We start from the raw sequence: 27,543 nt of genomic DNA, 5'->3' as shown, positions 1-27,543 counted from the left end.
CAAGGATGCCCACTCTCACCCCTCCTGTTCAACATAGTATTGGAAGTCCTGGCTCAAGCAATCAGAGAAGAAAAGGCAATCAGGGGTATCCAAATAGGAAAAGAGGAAGTCAAATGATCTCTCTTTGCAGATGATATGATTGTGTACCTTGAAAACCCAAGAGAATCTGTCAAAAACTTCCTTACACTGATAAAGGCCTTTGGCAAAGTCTCAGGATATAAAATAAATGTGCAAAAGACAATGGCATTTCTTTACCCCAATAATAAACAAACAGAAACCCAAATAAAAAGCACAATTTCATTCACAATAACCACAAAAAAATGAAATACCTTGGCATCTTCCTAACCAGAGACATGAAAGACCTTTACAATGAAATTTACAAAACACTGCTCAAAGAAATCAAAGATGACACAAACAAGTGGAAAAATATCCCATGCTCATGGATTGGAAGAATCAACATTGTGAAGATGTTCGTGTTACCTAAGGCAATCTACAAATTCAATGCAATACCCATCAAATTACCAGCAACATTCTTCTCAGACCTAGAAAAAACAATGCAGGAATTCATATGGAAACAAAAACATCCAAGAAAAGCCAGAACAATTCTCAGCAAAAAAAAACAAAGCAGATGGTATCACATTACCAGACTTCAAACTCTACTATAAAGCTACAATCATCAAAACAGATTGGTATTGGAATAGGAATAGGCATATAGATCAATGGAATAGAATTGAGATTCCAGAAGCAAAACCTCAATTACTCAACCATCTCATCTTCGACAAAGCCTCCACCACCTACCACTGGGGAGAAGAGAACCTATTCAATAAATGGTGCTGGGAAAACTGGCTGACCACATGCAGAAGATTGAAACAGGACCCCTCTCTATCCCCATGCACAAAGGTTGACTCCAAATGGATCAGAGACCTCAATGTAAAACCTCAAACCATAAGAACCTTAGAAAATGAAGGACATACCCTCATGGAAATCGGAACTGGCCTCCAATTCCTGAACAAAACCCAAAACCCACAGGCCATAAGAGAGAGGATAGACAAGTGGGACCTTATTAAACTGACAAGCTTCTGCAAAGCCAAAGAAACCATCAAGAGAGCAGGGAGACAGCCTACAGACTGGGAAAAAGTATTTGCCAACACCAGGTCAGACAAAGGCTTAACATCTTTGATATACAAGGAACTCAAATGTGCTGAAAAGAAAAAAACAAACAACCCCATTATAAAATGGGCAAAAGACATAAACAGACACTTCACAAAGGAAGACATCTGAGCAGCCAACAGACATATGAAGAAATGTTCAACCTCACTAATCATCAGGGAGATGCAAATCAAAACCACACTGAGATACCACCTAACTCCAGTCAGAATGGCAATTATCAACAACTCAAAAAATAACAGCTGCTGGAGAGGGTGTGGAGAAAAGGGAACACTTCTACACTGTTGGTGGGAGTGTAAACTAGTGCAACCTCTGTGGAAAACAGTGTGGCGATTCCTAAAAGCTTTAAATATCAACCTCCCATACGACCCTGCAATCCCCCTACTGGGAATATATCCGGAAGAACACAAATTACTCTATAAAAAAGACACCTGCACACTTATGTTTATCGCAGCATTGTTCACAATAGCAAGAACCTGCAAGCAACCATACTGCCCATCAAAAGAGGACTGGATTTTAAAAATGTGGTACATATACATGATGGAATACTATGCAACCATAAAAAAGAACAAAATCATGAATTTCACAGCAACCTGGATGGAACTAGAGTCTATAATACTGAATGACCTCTCACAAAAACAAAGGTCCGAGTATCACATGTTCTCACTCATATAATGGACCTTGAACATCCAACCTAATAATATAAGAAAATGACTGACAGTAGTGGGAAACTATGGGTGGGGGGAGATGGTATTAACGGGCAAATATCTGTCTGGGGATGGGGAAGCACCTTTTATCAATAGGGTGCCTGAATGAAACATATCTGTATACCTAACCCTTAACTGTACCCCACAACATCATAATAAAAAATATTGATTATAAAAAAAGACTAAACTGACAGATGAATTCTCAACAGAAAAATGAAAATCTGAGTAAACACAGTGACATCATCAAAATGCTAAAAGAAATTTACTACCAACCTAGAATTCTATGCCCAATGAACATATCACCCAGAAATGAAGTAAAATAAGGGCATTTTCAGGCTGCTAGAAATTGAGAGATTTTGCCACTAAGGGAAATATGAAAGCTTGTTCTCCAGGAGAAGGGAAATAATCCTAGGTGAAAGTTGGAGATCCAAAATTGAAAAGCAATGGATGGAGTAAATATGTGGGTAAATCTACATGAATATTGTCTGTATAGATTTTATTGAATATATTTATTGGTAGATGTTTCAAAATATATAACATTTGCCACTTTAAAAAAGTATTCTCACATAAGGTATATTATTTGATTTTCATAACCTTTCTACAACAGAAAAGTCTGTATCATTTAGGAATGTTTGGTTGCAAGTATTTGAAAACAATAAAACTTAAAGAAATATAGTTTTATTTTTCTCATATAACAAGACATTTAAGGAAAGTAATCTGTGGTATTTTCATTTGCTGAATGTAATAATAATAAAAAAAAACTCAGGCTTTTTCTTTCTGCTCCATCATTCTTAGTTTATTGGCTTTCAAGCTTATGGTGAACAGATGACTGTACCTCCTGGCATCACATTCCCATCCCAAGTAGGGAGAAAAAGGAAGGACAAAAGCCTGCATTGCTTTCCATTTATGGGAAAAACAATACTTCTCAAAAACCACTTATCAAACTTCTGCTTACATCCTATTGGCCAGAACTGCTTCACAAGGGCGCCTCTCGTTGCAAAAGAGCCTGGGGAATTGATTAAGTATTTATCTTCCCAATCCCTAATGTAGAGGAAGGCAAAAGGGAAGGGTGCTGGTACTGAATGTGAAGTAAGCCAACCTACAGTACCTACATGGAAGATAAGGCCGAGTGACTCACTAAATATTTACTATACCCTTCTTTTAGTGCACCTTTTTGTAACAGAAGTTAGAAAGCTAAAAACTCTTCCCAATGAGGATCCTATATGATTTAGCTTTTGCTAATCAGATGCACTTGTGCACGATTTAGAAATGAAAGTAATAGAGGTGAAAACTCTTCTGCTGATTCTTTCGATTCTTTCTGATGGCTAGCACAGTCAGGCAGGGAAGCACTGGCTTTTTCTGTGCCAGCATTTCAGTGGCAAGTTACCAGCTTCATGGGGAGTGACGAGTCTGATATAGAGTGGGCACTTCTAGGAGAGTCTGAAAAGAAGCCATTTTGGTTATGTCAAAACAGTCATTTAGAAAAGACTTAAACATTTGTGTTTGAGACCAGAAATAGCTTAATGATGCTAAACTCAGAAGTTTAATTAATGAGGAAAGCAGTCCTGCAAAACAGAATAGCCTTAGACATTCTCACTGCATCCCAAGGAGACACTTGCACCATTATACACACTGAATGCTGCACCTTCATCCCAGACGAATCTTGGGACATAACAACAATGCTGGACCAAATGAAAACTAGTACCAACACCTTAGATAATTCAAATGTTTACAGTAAGGAGGTACTTACTGTAAGGTTTCAGATTGGTTTTCAAGCATTTTTTCCTAGATCCTGCCAGGTCTTAGAGGTGTTCTATCTGGTATAAGAAAGTTCCTCATAACTATGTTAATAATAGGGGTCTAATATATATCTCCTTCAAACTTTGTATGGGATGTACTGCCAAGATTCCAAAGCTTGTAACCAAGTCTCTAACCCGCAAAAATTGTCGGGGGAAAGAAGCCATACATATGTTTAAGCTGAAATGGCAGAACATAAATAACTCCGTGATAGATATCATGGTTTCAACTGACCGTGGGGGAAATGATGAAGAGACCTTCTTAAAGTAGCCCTCTATTACTAATAATGTTGGATTATTTAGGGTTACTGCTCAGCACACATCTGCATTCCTTCAAATCATAAGATTGTCTTAACCCTTCCTGAAACAGAATAAGTCATAGACCTTATGATTTTAGTCACATAGTGAAATAGGTTGTTATTAATCCCTGTGATCAATAGTTAAAGTTTGAAATATAATTATATTAATCATGTAACCGTAACCAGTACACTTTTGTTTTGTTGTACTCATTGATTAATGGTGCATGCCCCACTTTATAGTAAACTCCACTAGCACTTTTACTTAGAGCTACTGATAAACTAAATTACAGGCTCTCGGTAGTAGGTATCGAAAATATGCAGAAAATGAAAGTTATAATTGATGGAACATGATTGAAACTATACTTTTACAGAATGCTTTGTAAATCACATAGTTTGATGTTAATCAATAGCAAACCTCAATGCTTATGCTTACAAACAGAGACTGTAAAAACCGAGGAGCTGAGCTGACCTTGATATCTATATTGGCTTGTCTCTCTGAATTCCAAATTCAGAAATAAACTTATTTCCTTCCAGTTCCCTGCCTCTTGGATTTTACTGGTGAGCGAGAGAGTAGCTGTATGTTCCACAGACTATATCAATGCAGTATGGATCTGGAGTTAGCAATGGTGATGGTTGTGGTAGCAGCGACCTGATTCCTGGTATGTGCTTCTGAAGCCAACAGTTCCAATGATGGCCTCCTGCTGGTGGCAGAAGTGACATCTACCCTGGTGGCTAGTTCTGCAGAGTTGTTCTGGGAGTTATTTTTGAAGGCCTAGCCTTGAGCTAGCACCTACCTACAAATTTGTTAAGTTTCTGATCCCATGTATTAAATGTCATTGCTTACAATAGCCAGTTTCTGTTTTCCAAAGTTGACCCTGACCTATATAATGTGTCTCAATCCACCTCTTTAGGCTCCCAGCACCCATACTCAAACCTTTTAATCAAATATATACTTGGTTTGGAGGGAGTCATTCTTTCCCACAAATTTCATTTAGTTCTTGCATTCAGGAACGCTTAAGTGATTTCTATTCCCATCTGGTTCATATAGGGGCTCCTCAAGTTGGCCATGACATTAATCTGTCTTCAATATTACCAGTGTATAATACATGGAGAAGAAACAGGATGACTGCACTATGAAAATGACACATGGAGCTGTCAATAGTCATTGCACAGAATCCTGCTGAGCAGGCATGGACAGGACTCCTTATGCTGACAGTGAAGTCACTTCCTTGGTCGAGCTATGTGTCTGTCAGTCCTGGTTCTACCTTCTGGGAGAATCTTCTCATTACCCTCCATTGCCCGTCTCATTTAGGCAGCGGAGAGCATTCAGATTTTGCAAATCACTTCCTTTTGAAACGTATTCAGGAGTCCGAGGATTGACTGCCATAGGCGCTGTAGTCAGTCATTGGCTATTGGCCAGACAGGCCCAATATTTCCTTGCAGTTTCCATGAATCTGCTGAGAAAGTTTCTATTCAGTTGGATTCTTGTCAATCCCAGATGTAACCATAGTCAAAGACTTATTTTGAAATAGACCACAAGCCTGAAGTTTGTTTGGTTTTTCCTGCAGCCCTGTGTTCTCAGTTCTCTATAGCCCTAATCTTCTTGGGCACTACATGGGGCAACCTGAATAGCCTTCTTTGGAAAGACACCACTCTTTTATCTGTATTATTTTACTTTATTTTAATTGTGGGGTACATGTGAGGATTTACTACATAAGTAAATTATGAGCAGGTGAGATTTGGGCTTCTAGTGTGTCTTCTCTCTCTCGATAGTGAACCTGGTAGTGTGGTTGTGTGCACCTTATCCCTCCTCCCTCCTTCCCTCTCTTCTTCAGTGATGTCCAGCTTCTATTGTTCCCACTTTTGTGCTCGTGTGACCAATTATCAAGGCCTGCTTATGAGAGGACATGTGGTATTCAATTTTTTGTTTCTATGATAGTTCACTTAGAAAGATGGCCTCCAACTGCATCCATGTTGCTACAAAGGATGTGATTTTTTTCTTCTTTATGGTTTCATAATATTCCATAGTGTATGTATACATACCATATTTTTTTATCCAGTTCACTTTTGATGAGCATCAGGGTTGGCTCCATGTTTTTGCTATTATTAACAGTGCTGCAATGAACATACATGTGCAGATGTCTTTTAGGTCGAGAAATTATGTTCCTCTGGGTATATTCCCAGAAGTGAGATTGCAAGATCATATGGTAGCTCAATTTTTAGTTATTTGAGAAAATGCCACACTGCTTTCCACAAAAACTGAACTAGCTTGTATTCTCACTAACAGCATAGAAGTGAGACGTTTTCTCTGGAGCCTTGCTAATACCTGTTTTGTTTTGTTTTTTTACTTTTTAATGATACTCATCTTTACCAGTGTTAGGTGGTATTTCGTTGTAATTTTGACTTGTATTTCTTTGATGATTAATGAGGTTGAGCATTTTTTCATATGTTTATCAGCTGCTTGAATATCTTCCTTTGAGAAGAAGATACCACTTTTAATTAATTTTATTCCCTAGGAGTTGGCCCTCTCCCTCTTCTCTCTGGTAGAGAACTTTTAAGGGAAAATGCTTAGAAAGGGTTAAAGCCCTAATTTTGTCAGCCAAAGCTACTCCTTCCTTGCCCCTTAGATTAGTTTCCATACCAGTTATAGAAATTGGTTTTATTTTTACCCTTACAGGGTTCCAAAGGTGACATTTTCAAGCAATTTTGAGTGCAGGCAGCAGGCAGAAACTACTGCTCCCAGCAATTTGATTGCCAGTGTAACAATGTTGGGAGATGAGGTCTTGAAAAGGGATTACGTCATGAAGGCCTAGTCCTCATGGATGGACTAATGCTGTTATTGTGGGAGTGGGTTAGTTTTCACAGAAGTTTGGCCCCTTTTTCCATCTGTCTGTGTGCTCTTGCCCTCTCTTTTTTGCCATGTGATGCCTTCTGCCATTGGATGACCCTTGCCAGATGCTGATGCCAGATTCTTGAGCTTCCCAACCTCCAGAACTGTGAGCCAAGTAAACTTCTGTTCTTTATAAATTACCCAGTCTGTAGTATTCTGTTATAGCAGCAGAAAGTGGACTAAGACATCCCCTCTTGCAGGACTTTGTGGAAAGTGGCAAAGCATTCTTAATAGGATGTATGTTGAAATGGAGAGGGGGAACATTATTTAAATGGATCAAATTGTTTTTAAAAAAATTATCCAGGGTATTTCATAAATTTTTCTTCAAAATGCAGAAGCATTCATGAATTTAGATAATCTGGTCAAATCCTCTAACTTCAGAAAAGAAACTAGGCACCAAAATCAATAATGCTGTCTTCTCCACTGAAAAGCATTTTTAAAAGTAAGATTTGACCCAACATTTTCCCATCATTCTCTCCTATTTTTTCAAAAATAAGATTTTTGAAGCAGAACTACATTTCATTCTTATTTTTTCAGAGTTAATAACTCAGCTGTTCAATGTCATACAAAATAAAGACTTCCAGAAACTGTCAGGTTCTGTTGAACCTTCCTTACTATGGAGTCAACTTGACGCTATTAGCACACTGTACTACACAGGATCAAAGATAAAAGTCATAAAACATCATTGCAAAGCAGCTAGCATGGACTTCAAAGAGGCGCTAAGACAGATGTGAGCAATATCCTATTACTGTATGTACTTATCACTGTTGCATACAGACGGTGGTGAATACCCCAGAATGGGTGCTTAGAGAGTTCAAGAATGGGGGCACGAGGGGAAACCAGGCAGGTTTGGCTAAGTAGAACCATGCACAAAGGACACTTGGGAGGCGAACCATCTGTCCCTTCCATTCGTATAGTCTGTTCTACCTTGTTCAAAGTATTTCTAATAGGTTATTTTAATTGACCTTTCAAACAATTTCCTGTGAAGTAGACTGGAGATAAATTATTGTAAAAGCTTATTTAAAATTGTTAAGTTCATCTGCAAAGGCTAATAATCATTATTATCATACTTTTACGAATGAGAAAACTGAGACACAATGAGGTTAAGTGATTTATGCAGAACTGGGTTCTTAATCCCTACTTAACTCCTGGCTCTGTGCTCTTTTCACATCATCCCAATAACTCCCTCTCAGGAACACTCTGGCTGCTGCATTTCCGCAGTACACATCAAAAACTTCAAGCAGATTGCTCTGAGGTAATAATTATGAATGTGTGTAAAACTTACCTGTAATGATTCCATTATCCCATTGTTAAAAGCAAAATATTGAAATGAATATAAATATCTACCTAAGATGGCACATTAAATAACACAGGGAAACCTGATAATGGTAGAAAGACGACACATAATTCAAGAAAAGTAGGTCCAGAAACATAACACTGTATATCAATGAGGGAAAAAAAAATCAATGTGCATGCATAACCTTAAAACATGTATTTATCTAGCTCTGTTATAACCAACAGTAACAGCAACAATAGCATTTTTGCCCACAGTTAAATCTCATGTGGGCACCCTTAGCAACCAGCTCTTAGTCTCTAATCCTATTATCCATTAAAATGGACTAGGATTCTTGGAGGATAGTTGACTGCGTAATTTGGGGGCAGGAAAAAATTATGTTGGATCTGAAACATCAGTTTGTTTGGACAGAATGTAAGGACAGAAGTGCTTAGAAGACAAATGACACTATATAAGGGAGTTTCCCCTGAACAAGTTATGAACATTTGAGTATCAAAAAAGAAGTAATAACAATAATAATTGTTACAAGATTATTAGTAATTGGAACAAGATGAGACTATAAAAGGAATGAGTTCATATTAATGCTAAAGGAGAACTACCAATCATAAGGGATAAAAATGTAAATGCCTTGCAAAAGAAAAATAAATATAAAGTTTTGACTTACTTCGTTAATTTTAGTAAGTAAAAAGGCATTGATCTATACAAGATTTTTAAAATTATATACTACAAAGTATATATAATTGTGTGTGTGTTTCTATTTTATTAGCAGGAAGAATTTTGCAAAAATTTATTGGATAAATGAAACAATTATCCAAAATCTAAGATCTATGCATTTTCTAAACATGATTGTTTTCTCCATAACACTATTATCAAGTTACTATAATTATTTATTTCTGGAAGGACATTTTCTTCAGGTTTTGTTTGGGCCACAAATTCCCTTATGGGAAGTACCTGATCTTCTCAGAGCCCGAAAACATTCAGAGAAAAACTTTTACACAGGTATATAAAACACATCACTGACCAGCAGATGGCTCCACAGAGCAACAACAACAAAAAAACCTCACTTGACATGATATAAGGCCGATATACGTGTAACTCATTACGGCAGGAAATCTTTTTTACATTCTCTGTGTGTAAGAGATAAATTTGAATCGCATAAAAGAAAATATTTAGGCAAGATAAACATTTTGATAAAATTTTAGAAGTCATCATGAAGTTGTTATTGTCAACTTCCACTTCAAAACTTACCTATATATATATATATATATATATATGAAAAAAATAGATTAACATAGATATCAAGAGCAAATTGTCTGGAATCAATTGCTGCTTTTAAGTACCACCATCTAAACCAGCGGTTCCCAACATTTTTGATATCAGGGACCCGTTTGGCGGAAGACAATTATTCCACGGACCGGGGTGTGGGGGCGGAAGAGAGTGTGGGGGAAATGCAGTCAAACCTCACTGCTAATCACCGCCTCAGCTCCACCTCAGATCACCAGGCATTAGATTCTCATAAGGACTGTGCAACTTAACTCCCTCAGATGCGCAGTTCACACCAGGGTTCAGGCTCCTCGGAAAATCATATGCAGCCGCTGGTCTGACAGTAGGCGGAGCTCTGCTCACCAGCCGCTCGCCTACTTGCTGTGCAGCCCTGTTCCTACCAGGCCACGGACCGGTGGGATCGGTGTTGGTCCGTGGTCTGGGGATTGAGGGCCCCAGATCTAAACAATGTAAACTAAGGTCAGGAATATTCAGCAACTGTTATTTATTCAGATCTAAAAGTAATGTGATGTTTAGAAAAATAAGTGTACTAAAATCCTTTTTAGATAGGTCTTATGTAATTTTTGAATTGAAAATACAAATTAAGTCATACAGAATATAAACTCCATTCTGAAAAATATCTCTAAGAATAATATATACATAATGGCTTATATCTTAAAGAGATATACTAATTTCCCTCAGCATTCTTGTGTACTACATATTATTTTATAATCACTGTTCCAGGGATAACAAAAGGCGACATCATTTTTTTCTAGATTTTAATTGAAATCCATTCTGTCTCATTCATTCATTCATTCAACTAGCTAGCATTTATTGAGCACTTGCTATGTATTAAGCAAGCTGTTTTAGGCACTTTACATGTATAAATTGCTTTAATTCTCAACCCTATGAAGTTAATAACATTATCATCTCCATTTTATAGATAAGAAAACTGAGGCACAGATATTAAATAACTAGTCCAATGTCAGATAGGTGATAAGTGGCAAATGCAAACTCGGGTGGTTTCACTGTAATTCCAGCAGTCTTCCATGCATTCATTTGTCAGAAAGTATTTATTGAGGGACCACATAGTACACACTGCTCTCCTAAATGTCATATAAAAATGTATAAGCAATTCCCACTCCAAGGGGCTATAATCTAGTTAATGGAGACAATGATATATTTACACTGGTAGGATGCTTTATAGTTTACAAAAGTATGTTATTCTGCTCACGAATACTAAATAACTCCATAGGAAAACAATGCAGAAGATAGTATAATCTGGTATATAATAAAATACCCCATTAGTGGTACAGAAAATAATGTAATAATATAACCAGACAAAAGAAAAGAGATCTGATCAGAATAGACCCCAAAGCAGGTTCTGGAAGATAAAGTTGGGAAAGTAAGCGGGAACAGATTTTGGGGACTTTTGAATGTTAGAAATGTTAGGGACTACAAAAGCAAGTAATTGCTAACAACCCAGAACATTCTTGCGACCTTATCTAGTTGCTAAAGGTCACTATTGCATTTGTCAGAGAACATTAGTGTTACTATTAGAGTTGTTAAGGTTTCTGCAATTGTATAAATTATGTATTGATTAATGGATCTTTCACTAATGCTTATGAAGTGTTCTGAAAAATCTATAACTACTAGATTTAATGTATCTATGCTAATACTGTTTCATAAAAATTAATGCTGCTTTTCTACCTCATTATGATGCTTTCATGCTAATTTTTCTTTTGTGTATTTTAAAATTCTTTTTGTACATATTAAAACTCTATCATGCTGCCTCTTTTTTCCCCCCTCTCTTTGAACAAAGGCATTTTTTAAAATATATATTTTTTATTTTAAAGTTGTGGGGTACAGTTAAGGGTTAGGTATACAAATATTCATTGTGCAGATATCCTTGTTGACGAGGTGTGCCCCCCTTTCCCCAGACAGAGATTGACTACCATTAATCCCACCTCCCTTCCCCTCCCTGCCCTGTCTGCCCCCCCACCCGGCGACAGTGAAACTTTTTAACACAAGGACTAAGGTTATATACGTCTCTTTTACGGTTTAGAAAAAGAATTGTCTCCATAACATGATAACCAATTAATTCAATGAACTGTGAGAAAGATAATTAGGGAGAAGTGTTGCCTGAAGTCATTTAGAGTAGATCAGTGATTGGTATAATGATTTAATCAGAAATATAGTTTAGTTGACAACATTGCAGAAAACCACTAAACTGAAAAGATTAGTATGGTTAGCCTTTAAAGCAGTGGCTCCAAATGTGGGTTGTTGAAAGACACATTATAATCTTACCTCTATGTGGATTCAATGTTCTTTTCCCCTTTTTCCTTTCTGCAAGTGTGGCAGCACATGTAGTTATTGTTAAAACAAAAGAACATTTTTAAAAAATCATTTTTAACTTGAGAATTTTACTCTAAAGTGAAGGATACTCTTGGCAACAAAAATCACAATTTGGATGGCTTGGAAAAAGCAGGAAATAGTTTCATTTTTTTACCAATCCTTCTCTATGTCCTGAAAATGTATCAAAGCACATGGACTCAATTCATGTACTAACAGAGCCTAGTCATACTAAATAATTTATACCAGAACTTCTTCACCTTGAAGAGTGGGAAGCATAAAAATGGAAATGAGATGGAATTTTGAAGCTTTGGTTGAAATCCACCAATTGTTTAAGAAATATGATTGAAATGTGCCAGATATGTGTTAGTTAATGTAGTTGGAGAGGGAACCTTTCTGGGATCAATAACAGATTTTTTTTGCATTTCATTTATGAAACCAAAAGGTAAAGAGAGACAGGAAAAACACTGATTATACTGAGAAGTGTTGGTTATAGGCCAAGTTCTAAAAGAGTAAAACAGAGAAGAAATAGTTCAGTGAAAAATAAGAAACCAAAACACAGACAAATGCAGAAACAATATTTTCAGAAATACCAATCAACAGAATTAAAGATTCAAATTTACTAAATGAAAATGTGAAGTATTTTAGCATTATTTACTAAATGAAAATGTGAAGTATTTTAGCATTATTTATTATTATTATTATTTTACTTATCCTATCTCCCCTCTTTTCTTTTATCTTTTCTTTGATATAAATGTGGAAAATGAGAAACCAAGGAACAACAGAAGAGAGGTATTATTAGGTCACACTCCCAGTGGGGGCCTCCTGAATGTTAGATCAGAACTGCCCAGGTTATGGGTGTCTGGTGTGCAATCCTGTGTCATGTGAAAGATGCAAAGAATTGTACAGAAGTTAGATTGGAAAATATAGTTTATTTAGAAAGTAAATTAGAGAGAGAGAGAGAGAGAGAGAGAGAGAGAGAGAGAGAGATTCACCTCTCCAAAGTAGAACGGGCCAAAGCTTAGGAAACATGGTAGCGGCCATAGCTCAAAGAGCACATGGCCACACTAGAGTCTAGTAAAGCAATGGCTGCTGGCTGCTCCTGTTTGAATCCTTTTAATCCTTCCCTTTGATGGGGGAATGTCATTAAGGTGATTGGGCGGTGGTCTGCTCCACATCATCACGAAGGGGCAGATAAGCACTGGTACTGACGTCAGGTGATGGACAGCAGGCAGACGGGTGGGTTAATCATATGATTGCTACCATGGTGGTGGGGTCTGTCTGTCATGAAGGCCACAGAGGGCTTATTAGCCTAACTTGAATCTTATGGGTGGAGGCAAATACTTGAAATAGAAAAGTTAATTAGTACAAAAACTGGGAAGGGGAGTGTAAAACAATCACCAATAGTTACCTCTGAGAAACGGTTTTATTCTTGGCTAGTGATTAGAGGGTAAATTAAGTGAAATGCTAGAAAGACATGAGATTTAGGCAATGTTAAAATGGCTGCTCTTTGGATATATTAAATTCATGTTATGCCTTTCAGGTATGAAATGAAAGAAGAATGGAGAAAATGGAAAACTAGAACATTCATTTCTCCTTTCTCTGTCTCTTATACTTCATACATTTCAGTGTTCCCTTTCAAGACTATATATTCTGAGTATATATCATTCACTACATATACTTTTTTCACTTTGTTATATTGATGATGATATTTTGAAGATTTAAAATTAGTTACCAGATCAAATCCTTCCATGCGGGATGACCAGCTAAATTTGAATTTCAGATAAACAATGAATACCTTTTTAGTATAAACATGTTCCATGTGTGGCATGGGACATACTTAAACTAAATTATTTATTGTTTATCTGAAATTCAAATTTCACTGCCTGTCTTGTGTTTTTATTGCTAAATCTCGTAGCCCTACTAGAAAAGAGCCACTGGTCTTAACAGAGGTAGATTTTCTTACTCTCTTTATTTTAATGCACTTAATCTGGTTTATCAATGTTCCCACTTAAAATTTTTTTAATTGAAGTACAACACATACAGAAGAGTACACCTACCATGAGTGCGTAGTTCATAGAGCTTTCACAAACTGAACACTGAGCATACTCATGTAATCAGCAATCAGGTCAAAACAGAATGCTACCAGCCCCCTCGAAACCTCCTCCTTTGTACCCCCTTTCTACTCACCAAGGGTAACTGCCATCCTGACTTCTAACAGTAAAGACTAGTTTTTCCCATTTCACCACTATTTTTATCTAGTGCCAGTGGCCTAATCCTTGCATTCTAAAATAATATCCACCTACTTGGCAGAAAAACAGACCCCCTTGCACTAGGTTAAATGACCAGTTAATTGGAGATGTTTAAAGTTGGGGGAGAGCTCTCCTGTCTCCACATGTTAAGTGAATTCTCTAGGCAGCACACTTATTGAGAACTCCACAGGGGGTAGCAGGTGAGTAGAACTTTTCAGAGGACCTAAGAGATAATAAAGGCAGAAATCTAGATGTAGTGGGTCTTCCAGGTTAGGGTCAGGCTTTGAAATTTTGGCTGGGAGAGGCTGAGAACCAAGCAGGTGGTTTGGTCATGGACACCTGAAAGACATTAAGAACTAGGCATTTGAAGAAATCCCCATTCACAGCTTATGAGGATGATCTGATCTGTTGCTGTTCCTCAAGCAAGGGTCTTCTACTGGCAGTGTTCATCTGCAATGGCACAGCTTTGTTGCATAAAGTTGTTCCATGAAACCGTGAAATTTCTTATTCCCTCAGTTTGTAGATAGAATACTGTTCCTGTTCTACCAGAATGCATCATATTCATTCTCATAACTAAGGACAGGGGATTAGAACCCAGAAGAGTCTCCTTCTCCTTCTCCTTCTCCCCAGTAGCACTGAGGTGGAGGGCCATAGGAATACAGCTCTAAGAGAGAGCAGAACATCACCAATGGGACCTCATCCCCTCCAGATAGAGGCTCCAGGGATTCATTACAGTTCACTGAGTAGCCATCAATGCTTCTCTGGAGCTCAGCCCACAGGGCTAAGTCATTCCATGGCAGCAATTGGATAAACAACCAGAAGTATATGCCATAGTTGGTAAAGGAACCTTCTCTGATCAGAATCTGAGGATAGGATTGCTGGTGATTCAATTTAGAAAGGACCATCATAATATTTAACTGGGTAGTGCCAGAATAGTTTCTGAGCAGCAGCCTTTCAGGCAAAATGAGGTACTGACATCCTTTCTGCCTCTCCAACCAAGCTCAAAACCAGGAAAGTAAAACATAGTTCTTCCACCTTCCATAACTGTATTCCTTCCCCAATATGGTAGTCTCTTCTGTTACAACAGCAAGAGAAGGAGGATGTTTGCTGCAGTATTGTTCACAATACCAAAAAAAGCAGAACACTGACTATTCATCAATGGAACCTTGAATAACTACATTATGCTATGTCCAAACAATATAATTCTATCCAGTCTTTAGATTGATGTTGTAGAAGAAAATGTAGTAGTAGTCATAGTACCTGTCATTAGCCTTATAAAGCCCTTATTACCTGCCAGACTGTTCTAAGTACTTGGCAAATGTTGACTCATCTAAATATTCAAACATCTCTGTGTAATAGCGATCGATTGTTACCCCCAATTTACAGATGAGGAATCTGAAGTACTATTTCAGCTAAATAACATGCTTAAGGGTCACACAATAAATGACAGAGTTAAAATTCATATTCAGACAGGCTAGCTCCAGAGTCTACTCTGTGAACTGTTACATAACAACAAAGGATGTTAATCATTCATCACTGCAGGAGGAGAGCAGGCTAAAAAACAGTTTGAAAAGTGTGATTCCAATTCCATAGCAAACATTTAAAAAATCACATTTCTACACACATAAAGAAAAATTATTGTAAGGATATTGCTATGGTGCTAAGCATAATACTATGTTGTTAATGGAACCTCTGAGAGGTTACATTTAAGTGACTAATTTCTTCTTTTATAATTTTCTATATTTCTGCATTTTTATAATAAACATTTAACGACTTTTTTTTTTTTTTTAAGAGATGGGGTCTCGCCCTGCCACCCAGCCTGAAGTGCAGTGGCATGATCATAGCTCACTGCAGCCTAGAACTTCTGTGCCCAAGCAATTCTCCAGCCTCAGTCCCCTGAATAGCTGGGACTATAGGCAAGTGCCACCATGACTGATTGATTTTTTTCAATTTTTGTAGAGACAGAGTCTCACTATATTTCCCAGGCTAGTCTCAAACTCCTGAACTCAAGCGATTCTCCCACCTTGGTCTCCCAAAGCACTGGGATTACAGGCATGAGCCACCAGACCTGGCCTTGACTTTTATAATGAGGAAAAAATTCTAAGACAAAATGATTTCTTCTGGTGAAATCAGCTCAGCAATTGTGACCCTTGTGCAAGACTTTCTGGTGTGAATCCATGGAGAGAAGTCACATCCTGTGGAAAGATTTCAGGGGACAAGCCTAGATCACGTCATGTTGACCATTTTGCCCCAAAGGAAAATAAGCTTCAGACTGATTAATGTATAAACTCAATGACTTGGAGGCAAGCTATGTTGAGCACTAAGCAGAAGTTAGAATGTTGAAGCTGGCAGAGACCTTGAGCTTCATGAATCTCCACACTGAGGCTGGAGGGGTTACCAATGGAAAGTAAAGTGGAAGTCAAGTTGAGTAACTGGGAGTCCCTTACAGGAAATGATATTTGCCTTAGGTAGCAGAACTAAGCAGGAAATTTCACAAGTCATTTAATCTGTCACAGAATATCCTGGCAATAGCAAGAGGGTACTTGAGTTGATTTTTATCTTCTTGTGTTCACAGAAATTTGCTGAGAAAAAAAGAAAAAAAAAAGCTTTTCCTTTTTTTGCAGTAAAGATTTGTGTGTCTAGCTTGAGAGTCCAAAATGAGCTGTGATGAAGAAGAATCTGCTGCAGTTGATGACATGGACATGTAGTTCTCTTTTCCCAGACTACGTTCTCTGACGGGGCTGGGCTGCTTTCAGCATCTCCCTAGAAGTGTCTGTGGAGGTAACCCAGAGTTCTTGCACTTCCAGTCCAGTCTGGATTTCCTGAGGGAAGCTATTACTTAGTTCAGCCTCACCCTACCAAGACATCACTGTGACTCATCTGAGGATAGTGGAGAGGGCTGGCAATCTCTAAGAAACACGTTTTCTCAGAGCTTGATCTTTCCAATGGTTACTCCCACAAACAGGGTCTAAGTGAGTCCTGCTGATACAGCACCCACTCTCAGCAGCTCCCATCCCAGTTGATTATCCTCCAATATCTCACCGATCTGTTTATCTTCGGTCTTTCCTGGCTCACTGATAATGTACTACCTCTAGAGGGCAGTTTAAACCAGGGCTCTTACTGAGTTCTGGAATGGTAGTACTTCAGCTATTTGAAAATGTGCTAGATTTACATTAATGAAACAAATCTATGATCTTTCACAGAATGTCACAATTTTGGCAGTCCTCTTAAGCAGTTTGCAGGACCGAATATGAGCACAGGTATTTAAACTAAAAAGAACGATGTGATAACAGCTGCTAGAGTTACAAGGAAAGGACTGAGGATTCAGAGGGATGGTTGTTCTAGCTGAGATGGCAAATAAAGTATTCTTTGAGGTGGTGTCCTTTTAACTGGGCCTTAATTATGGGCTTGATTTTTATAGGTTGATATAGAAAGGGAGGCAGGAGGGGAGAGGAATAACCAGAGAGAAGGAAATGTCTAATCAAAAGTATGGGGATGTGAAAGAATGAGTTATAGTATAGCACAGTGAGAAGTCTTGTTTTCTAGAATAGAGGTATCCTGTAGCCATGGTACACTAGGAAAAGAACCACTGAATCCAAGATGCCATGATTGCCAACAGTTATAAGATGCACTGACTTTAGAGACATTTCAAATGTCTTTTTTCTTAAAAAAAAAAAAAAAAAAAGTCTTAGAATTGATAAAACACATTTAACTCTGGGGGTCATATTATAGAAGGTTTAAAAAAACCCAGAAAATAGAATAAATAGTAAGAAATGGGAAGCCCCAAAGGCTTTTGAGAAGGGATGTGATGTTATGTTTTATGAATATTGCTCTAGTTGCCATGGGTAAGGCAGAGATAGAATATGCTGTGTTTGAATTACTGAATCAGCATAGGCCACAGGGAACTAGAGGGGTGGTAGTGGGAGTAGAAAGGGTCAGACATAAGAGACTTTTCCAAAGAAAAATCAAGTGAGTCAACTACACACACATGGTGAGTGAGAGAGGAGTCACAGATGAACTTCTGATAGATAATAAGAAATAATGTGGTATGCTTGTTGGTGTAATTTATTTTTCTTAATTATTATGCAACACCAGGGTAGCTGCAACATTAAGCTTCTATTTTTGTCAGGAGTAGCAGTAGGGACAAGAGCAGTTCAGAGAAGGAAACAACAAACACATTTTGGTAAGGAATTCCTAGGCCCAAAAGGTATTGCCTCTGCATTCTAGCACCACTAAAAAGCAGGAAGCATTACCAGGATATTTTCCTTGTACCAAAGGCAGAAGTTTCCTTCCTGGGCTGAAGTGGGAGTAACAGTGGGCATCAGTGGGTAGATCTAGGTCTATAATAACAGAGCTTTCCTGAAGGTCAAAACAGTGAGTTGCTATATGATGGCAACCTGTATACCTAATCCTGAATTGTACCCCACATCTTTAAAATTAAAAAAAAAAAAAATCTTAATAAAAACGGAGATCTGAAGGTTAAAACAAAACAAAACAATGAGTTGTAAAGGCCAGAGGGGTGGCATGGTAGAGCTCTGCTGTAGAGCACATATAAAGTAGTCCCAGTACAGTTTCAGATACAGTTGAGTACTTTGAGAGAAGCGAATTACTAGCAAATGGGCTGGTAGAAGAGAATACTATGATATTTTTGGTATAAAATAAAATGGAAGGATACTTTCCATTGTAGTCATAGACTGGGAACCTGGGAATACATAGGTTACAGAAATAGCTTCTGAATGGTTAGGTAAACCTTGTGTCTGGTTACTTGATAGTGAATTGTCTGGTGAATTGATAGTAGTTTCCTGATGGGAGCTGAAACGTATTCCTGACATGTTGAGACTGATACTGGAAAAACCAGGCTTCCCTTCCACAAATTCCCTTGGTACCGCTCTTGGGGTCAGAATGCAAGATTCGGTGGGTCAGAATGCAGAATTAGGTGGTATGGCAACATTTAAGAATTTTTGTTTTTATTGAGGTTCTGTAATTCTTTTTCCCTATATTAGAGACAGGAATAGTCCTTGGGGCTTTCACAAGGTTGATGTGATGCCCTGATTCCTGTTTTGGTGTAATGAAATGCAGAATCTCATTAGAAGCCAAACAAACACTCATTAGTCATATGAGCCTTGCACGTTTACCAAGAACTTGCCCTCTGCTCTGGCAAGAGAAGGAATGACCCTATGTGCCAGCTGAAATTATGTCACCTGACAATCTCTAATATAATGTGGAGACATGGCTCAGTTTATGTGGGCAGTGAGCATCATCCAAAAATATTGCTGTGAGTTTCTAATTTGGTTCAGATGCCTCTCAAGATTTTTTGAAAAGATCAAAAATAACTTAATACATTAAGTGTTTTTAATAACTCAGAAAGATAAGTTACTGAAAGAGGAATATCTATTCTTGTACAAATAATAATTTATCCAGTCCTTGGAAAATATTAATGAAACTTTAAGGGTCTATCCAGCCTAGTATCTTAAAGTGATAACCTGAGATAAGGAGAGAATGAGACTTAAGGTTTTAATATAAATTATTCTGTGAACCAAATCTTCCTGAATATGTTTAAAGCCTGAAGTGTCAGGCTTTCTCCTGTCTGCCACAACCAATTATGTGTAAGTGGGCTCAAAAATTCCACTTCAGAGACATTTTGTTTCTCCACAGATGTAATTATTACTCTTTTCTCAGGAATTTGTGAGCCCTTCTCAAGAAAAAGTATTTTTCTATATGAAGACACCGAGACCCCATGTAGTTTGTTCTTCTTAATCTGTTCCTATGTCACCTGACCAGAAAGTACATCTGCCTAGTCAGCCCCTAGTTGTACTGCCTCCTTGTCCTCTTGTGAACTTTCTACTTAAACCTAAAGTCATCTTCTCCAGGAGCATGTGACCCAGGCAGCATAATGTCAGGGATCAAGGCTGAACTATTATAGACATGGTGGATTTACAGCCAAGGAACAGTTCCTCTGACTCAGGCTAGCTAGGGTTCCCTGAGGATTCATTCTCTGGCAACCATGCCACTCAGACTGTAACAGCTTGTAATTCTGAATTACAACATGGCAAATTCCATGACGGATGAGCTCATTTTCTGGGTACACTATTTGGGCACATTATCTCAATTATACTGACTTGAACAAAACCTCTGAGAAAGAGTAGGATTTCTGTTTCTAATTTATTCCATCTTAACCCTGTTATGGTTGTAATTCCATCACACACTATGACCAGCACAACTGGATTAAACGTAGTTATAGGAATGGTGAATTGTTCCCTACAGCCTTTTATTTACACTGTAGGATGGTTTGTGTATCATTCAGGTTCTGCTACATTCTCAAAATCAATGTCAAAAAGGCAATGTCTATGGGAGCATTCTGAAAACTGAACACAAGGTATGAAGTTTTTTTTAAGTCTCATCTATTTCTACAAGAGGAAAATTAGATTAGTCTTTATACCAATTTACCTATAATAGAGTAGCAGTTTCTGGGAAAATAGGCAGATGTCTTTCTACATAGCAATTAAATAGTAATTAATTTGTTAAAATTAGTCAGACATTCAAAATGTGGATCCTTATGCTGACGGGAAGAAGGAGGCGCAAACCTGACTTCGGCTAGCCTTAGATTGTTTTCAGGTTTTCTTCAGAATTAACCTGTTTCCTCATTTAAATCAATTCTCTTCATTAGGTTTGAGGTTAATTATAGTGAGAACATGGCCAAAGGGCAAGAGATCTGTGTGTGCTGATTGAAGTATCTCAAAGAAATGACGTGGCAAAAACTTAACTGAACTATGGGGTTGATTTGAGACCTTCCCCTGGTAGTTGGAGGTTGTGGTTATTATTGTTTTTGTTGTTATTGTTCGGAGTGTATTTTGGTTGTCTGTCCGGGAGCAAGATCAGTCAGCTAAAATACTTTTGCTGCCAACATCTGTGTATCCTTTGATTCTTCAGAAAATTCTCCTCAGATTCAGAGGGCTGCACTTCCCTTACTAAGACAAGCTCATTTTATTAATATTGTGGATATTCTCTTTCAAAAATAAATGTAGAAAAACAGTTTGGCAGTTTCTCAAAAAGTTAAACATTAGATCACCATATGACCCAACAATTCCACCCAAAAGATCTGAAAACAGGCAATCAAATAAATACTAGGACACAAATGTGTGTAGCAGCACTATTGACAAATAGTCAAAAGGCAGAAACAACACAGATGTCCATCAGTGGATGAATAGAAAAACAAATGTGATATATAAATACAAGAGAATATTGTTCAGTCATAAAAAAAAGGATGCTACAACATGGATGAAGCTTGAAAATGTTATGATAAGTGAAAAGAAGCCAGACACAAAAGATCACATATTGGATGATTCCATTTATATAAAATGGAAATCCAGAATAGGTAAATTCATAGAGACAAAAAGCAAATAAATGGTTGCCAAGACTTTATGGTAAATGGGTATGGAGTTTCTTTATGAGGTGATAAAAACATCCTGGAATTTGGTATAGGTAGTGGTTGCACATTGTGAATGTACTAAGTGTCACTGAGCTGTTTACTTTAAAATGGGGCACGCTTCATCAATAAGAGTTCCTGATCTCAAACCAGGTGAAGTGGGGGCCAAAGTGAGGTCCTAATTTTACCTGTACAGTGATCATTTGTATACCTAACTCTGAATTCTGCTCCACATCTTAAAAATAAAACTTTTTTTAAAAGAGGGAGAAATTGCTAATTTTATGTTATATGAATTTCAACTCAATAAAATAAATTGGAAATAAATGTAAAAGTGTACTTCATTCAATTATCTGCATTAAGTACACTACAACTCAGAATACTCTTCAGTCTTAGGCAACAGAACTATAAGCCATAGGTGGAGAAACAATTGTTTACACCAGTTCCTGACAATGAGAAGCTACTTCAAGGCATCTTTTAACATACCAGATTCATAAAGAGAAACCCGACAGTTCACCAAGGAAAGGAATGATGCCCGGTCCTCAGATTTGTTGATAGACATTTCAAAATAGAAAGGCCATTCATTTCTCTGACAGCTACAGAGCTCGAGATTAAATTTTTTTATGCTTTACGAAAATGTACTTTCAACAGAAAACTGATATACTGGTTTTTGTGAAAAGAAATCCTACAATTGGTGATCTGTAGAAGAAAAATGACCTATTTCTGCTCATACATTCAATGGCATTAAATTCTTAATACAAAGATAAAGCCAAGAAATCTCTACTTCACAGGGTCGAAAGGTGTCAGGATTACCATTTATCATAAAATCAGAGAGGCAAGAACAATAATTAAGGCTTTGGGAAATAGACCCAGTGAGGGCTAGGAAAAAGAAAGAAAGAAAGAAAATAATAAAAGAATGACAATGGTATAGGAATTTAGTATTTGAGGGATGTTACTTGGGGTGGGGATCTTGTCTGTCCTCCCTTCCCAAAGGAGAGAGGAAATAAGCATAACGGCACAGAGGAGTTTCTATTCTACATTAATGCGTTTTTGCTGCAGAAAGTACAAGAGACTGAAATAAGACTCTAAGGGAGACTACAATGTTTCTTCAGGAGACATTTAAGACTAGGCTAATAACCTTTACTCTGGGAAGCTGGCAGACTTGATGAGCTCTGAAGGGACAGTCCCCTTCTCTGCCTCTTGGATAACTAACAGATCCGGACAAATCAGGATAGAGAGGATAATTCCCTTTCTAGCATCTTAACAGACCTCTGTGCCTATATCTAACATAATTAATTCCTTCATGATTACTTTCTTGCCCTAACCTTAGTGAGGACAAAGATCAAAGTCATTATTGCAATATGCTCACCTTCACCCCAGATGAGTTTTCCATTCTCTGGGTAAAAGAATCTCAGTTCTTAACCTTTGTTCTCATTAATTCATTTGATCCCATCTTCATGGCATTTTTATCACTACTTTAAATCTTTTTATTGCCCTCTAAAGTCATCTATATAATTGGGCAACCTAACTTTAGGAAAGAAGTGTAAGTGCTATCTGAATAAATATGTATAAATAACAGAATATTTGCGTTGTCCACTGATTTGGCTCCAAGTATAGTCGCTATTGTTCTAGGCATCACAGAAAAACCCTTGTTTGGGAGAGGTTGGGGTGTGTAGTGTGGAGCCGAGAGATGGCAGGGAGCAAGGAGAAGACATTATTGATATGCTGCCTCGTGAGTACTTTATTAGAAAATAAAAAGTGGACCAGGCATAAAGAAAAACAAACATATGGACTTCGCAGCAACTTGGATGGATTTAGAGTCTATCATGCTCAGTGATCTATCACAGAAACAAAGAACAGAGTACCATATGTTCTCACTCATAAGTGGACCTTGAACAATTATCATAATACTGTAAGAAAGGGATTGGCAATAGTGGGAAACTGCTAGGGGAGGGAGTTGGGATTGGCAGTTGAGGGAAACTTCCAGGGGAGGGAAGGGCACACTTCATCAACAAGGTACCTACATAATGAGCATTTGTATACCTAACTCTGAATTGTACCCCACATCTTAAAAAAAAAGTGGGCCAGGCATGGTGGCTCACTCCTGTAATCCCAGCACTTTGGGAGGTGGAGGAGAAAGGATTGCTTGAGCTCAGGGGTTCGAGACCAGCCTGTGCAATACTGTCTCTATAATAAATAAAAAAAAATTAGCCGAGCATGGTGGCACATGCCTTGGAAGGCTGAGGCAGAAGGATCACCTGAACCCAGCAGGTCAAGGTTGTGGTAGCCATGAGCACACCACTGCACTCCAGACTGGGCAACAGAGTGAGATGCCTATTGAAAGAAAGAAGGGGGGGGAGGGTGGAGGGAGGGAGGGAAAAGAAAGAAAAAAGAAAATTAAAAAATGGCCCTGGAGCCAGGAATTCCCCAAGTTAAATATTAAAGACGGTTGGCCATGTAGAACTCTTGTTCTGCATTTATATTTTACAAGGCCAAAGGGTTGAGTGAGGCAAAGAAACAACAAATGGTTTACTTACTACATACAGCTGATCAGTAGCAGAAGTTGGAATTTAGGAGGACATTATTGCCAATGTAGTGCTCCATCTACTGAACTAGGCTGCCCATATTTATTTGGAAGTTCAGTTAATATAAAATGAATATATTGTGAGCCATCTCCTTTCAGCCTTGGCTACCCACTGGAGTGGCCTGTGGCAGCGGCTCCCATTCCTATAGCAGCTCTCATAGCGCTCTCCCTTCCCACTCGCCCCATCTGATCGTGGAGTTTGCTTGCCATGCCTTTATTCACTGTGACCACCTGGCTCTTGGAAACAAAGCATCTTGTCTTTTCTTGCTGCCTGGCATGCCAGTACTTCTTCCAAGAATTTGACAGACATATTGGCTGACTCGATACCTAGGAGAAGGCCAGAATTAAGACTTTCTGGCAGCAACATGGCAAGACAGTAGTGGACCAATCATTGTGGACGTGATGTATGGTGGCATGAGAGCCATGAAGGGATTGGCATATGAAACAGGTTTTTTATCTTGATGAGGGCATCTGTTTCTGAGGACCTGGTATCCCTGAATGCCAGAAACTGCTGCCCAAGGCTAAGGGTTGGGAAGAAACCCTGCCTGAGAGCTCATTTTAGCTGCTGATACTTGGAGAGGTTCCAATAGAGGAACGGGTAATTTTGGCTCTCAAAAGAGTAGGCAAAGAGGGCAGCTCTGCCTTCCCACGTGGTCACCATGCGGGACAACTTTCTCACCAATCTGCACCCTATCCTACATTTCAGCTCAGTGATCAACAGTGAAATGAACTTTACCTGAGCATATGCAGAGGGTATCAACAGAACCAAGCACTGGGATTTGATTTATAAAGACTGTGTGGATTATGAAGAACCTTGTGTTGCAGCAAACATCTGGAATCTCTAACAGGACCGGTAGCAATACTGGGGCCATTGACTCTAAACTAAACCAGTCCCACAATTTCATCAAGTTAGATATACTAGTGCTCAGTTCACTGAGCTCATGTGCATGTACCTTACCATTTACAGTGACCAAGAGGGCAGCAATGTAAGTCCCCACTTACCATTTACAGTGACCTTACCATTTACAGTGACCAAGAGGACAGCAATGTAAGTCCCCACTTACCAGCCACTAAGTGGACAGTGCCCTTTTGAACCCTTGTCTTTTGCAGCAGCCACGAATGAGCAGGTAGGGTCATTACATGGACTAGCAAATCAGGAAGTGCTTGCCTGGCTAACACAACAGCAGAAAGTTGGCAAAGATATATCAGATGAGAGACTACATTTGGAATAGTGCAACTCAGGATATCCCAAGCTATGGCCATTCGGTACTAAGGAAGACTGAACCACTATGTACCTGTCAGTGACGGTTTCCTCTGAAACACCTGCCTAATGACTCCACACTTAGGCTGGTTGCTCAACGTACGAGATTGTGCCCAATATACTATTAGAGCAGGGAAAGACTAAAATCCTTGGCCCAATGTAGCTCACAGTGGGGTGCTGCTCTCCAGTACTATGGCATGACAAAGATTAATTACTACATGGTCCTGTTGGGGATGTCACAGGCGCTGGGTGTATTGGCACAGCTCAGCTGGAGCTAAGCCCTTGGTTTCCCTCTAGAGAGGTCCAAGCCCATGAGCACAGATGGTCTGGTAAATTTTGACTCTAAATCAGGGTAAAAACTGGAGACTAGGGAGAAACTGACTACCAGAAACTAAGGAAGCTTAAAAAAGAAGTTTACATTTGTTTCATTTCAGGGGGCCTTTGAAGACTTAAGATGAAATTGTATCTGGGGCACTGATAACACATTTGAGGTTAAAATATGAATTAAGGCTGGGTGCCGTGGCTCAAGCCTATAATCCCAACACTTTAGGAGGCAAAGGCTAGAGGATTGCCTGAGCCCACAGGTTCAAGACCAGTCTGGGCAACATGGCAAGATCTCATCTCTACAACAAATTGAAAAAAAACATTAGCTGGGCATGGTGGTGCATGCCTGTACTTACAGCTACTTGGAAGGCTGAGGTGGAAGGATTTCCTGAGCCCAGAAAGCTGAGTTGTGGTGGCTATGAATGTGTCACTGTACTCCAGCCTGGGTGACAGAGTGAGACTCCTACTCAAAATAAATAAATAAACAAATAAATATATATTCATATATTTATAGAGATATATAAATTAAGATTTAAAAGATGAAAAGTGATCTCTTCTTCTCTAATCAGCTCCCTTCCCCAGCCTGGTGTGAGTTGCCCATCAACTGTAGGATGACCAGGACTACTGAATGTGGTATGGGCTGGATTTGGCCCCCCAATATTAATAGAGTGAGAATCTGGATCCTCTTTCTCTGAGTCAAAGTTGGTTGCAGAGACTCTGCAGTCACTTTGGAGTTTTGCTACTACTCTGCCCAGCCCTCAACAGGCTAGCAACCCAGGACTCTGCCCCTTCTGTTTCCATAGGAATCTAGGAATTGACAATTGTAGGATTGTCAGTTATACCAAGCCCTGTGGCCCTCTCCCAAACACAAATACCTCCTAGCAAGGATTGTTGATTAGCTGGACATGTTTTGGCAATTTTTTAAGCTACCAAGTGACCATAAAGGCATGGCATTTGTTGTGACAGGTGCCCAGTGTTTGATTTGAATTTTTTTTTTTGAGTTGGAGTCTCACTCCATCGCCCAGGCTGGAGTACAGTGGCACACTCACAGCCACCCCAGCATCCACCTGCTGGGTTCTGGCAATTCTTTCACCTCAGCCTTCCAAGTAGCCAGAACTACAGGCGCACGCTCCACGTCTGGCTAATTTTTTTATTGTAGAGATGAGGTCTCGCCAAGTTGCCCAGGCTTGTATCGAACTCATGGGCTCAGGCAATCCATTCGCCTCGGCCTCCCAAAGTGCTGGGATTACAGTCTGAGCCACCGAGTCCAGCCTGAATTAAGCTTTTCACTGTCACAGAACACAAACCACCGCCCTCTGATCTTCCCCCAATCCCTTTTATCATGCTATGGGGTATAGAACAGGGACTCAGGAATGACCAATATGATATCTTCAAAGTCCCAGAGGTACTAGCAACTCTTTGGAATGAGAAATGATTCAAGATTGGACATGGTCTCCTTTGATAATGAGTTCCTGGGACTGAAGGCATTAAAAATAGTAATCCTCCTCTCACCTCCTGCCACAAGAAAATGCCCTCTTATTTATCAACATCCTTTTCCTGCCCCTTCCCCAGCAGCTCACAGTACAGTGTTTATTTGCACAGATTTTTAGTGACCCAGAATATTCTACTGCCTTTTCTTTGAGAAAGGCCTCTTCTTCCCTCAAAGCTCCTGCCTCTGTTTGTGTGGATCCCCCATGCTGTTGAGATGGACATGTTGTAAACTCGTGGGTAGCTGTCACGTCATGATGCACACTTTAGGTTGTTTTGTAAAAAATAAATAAATAAATAACTACAGTGCAAAATAAGTCTTTTATTAAAAATAAAAAAAATTGTGATTAATATTCTTTCATGCACTCGGCGAAAAATATCTTCTAATCTCATTCTGGTAGCAATTTGATGCTTTGATCAAACTGACATCTTCACAACTTCAC

The 27,543-nt window shown here is 38.7% G+C and overlaps 1 pseudogene; it reads left to right on the top strand.

The window, feature by feature from the left end:
* LOC103274850 overlaps positions 1–25,644 on the top strand; it is a 41,611-nt pseudogene extending 15,967 nt beyond the window's left edge.
* Positions 25,645–27,543: the final 1,899 nt, after the last annotated feature.

This window comes from Carlito syrichta, unplaced genomic scaffold (genome assembly GCF_000164805.1).
Source record: "Carlito syrichta isolate Samal-C Ts95f unplaced genomic scaffold, Tarsius_syrichta-2.0.1 Scaffold315057, whole genome shotgun sequence".
NCBI lineage: Eukaryota > Metazoa > Chordata > Mammalia > Primates > Tarsiidae > Carlito > Carlito syrichta.
Note: the sequence above shows the minus strand (reverse complement) of the source record. Positions and strands in the feature narration are given on the sequence as shown.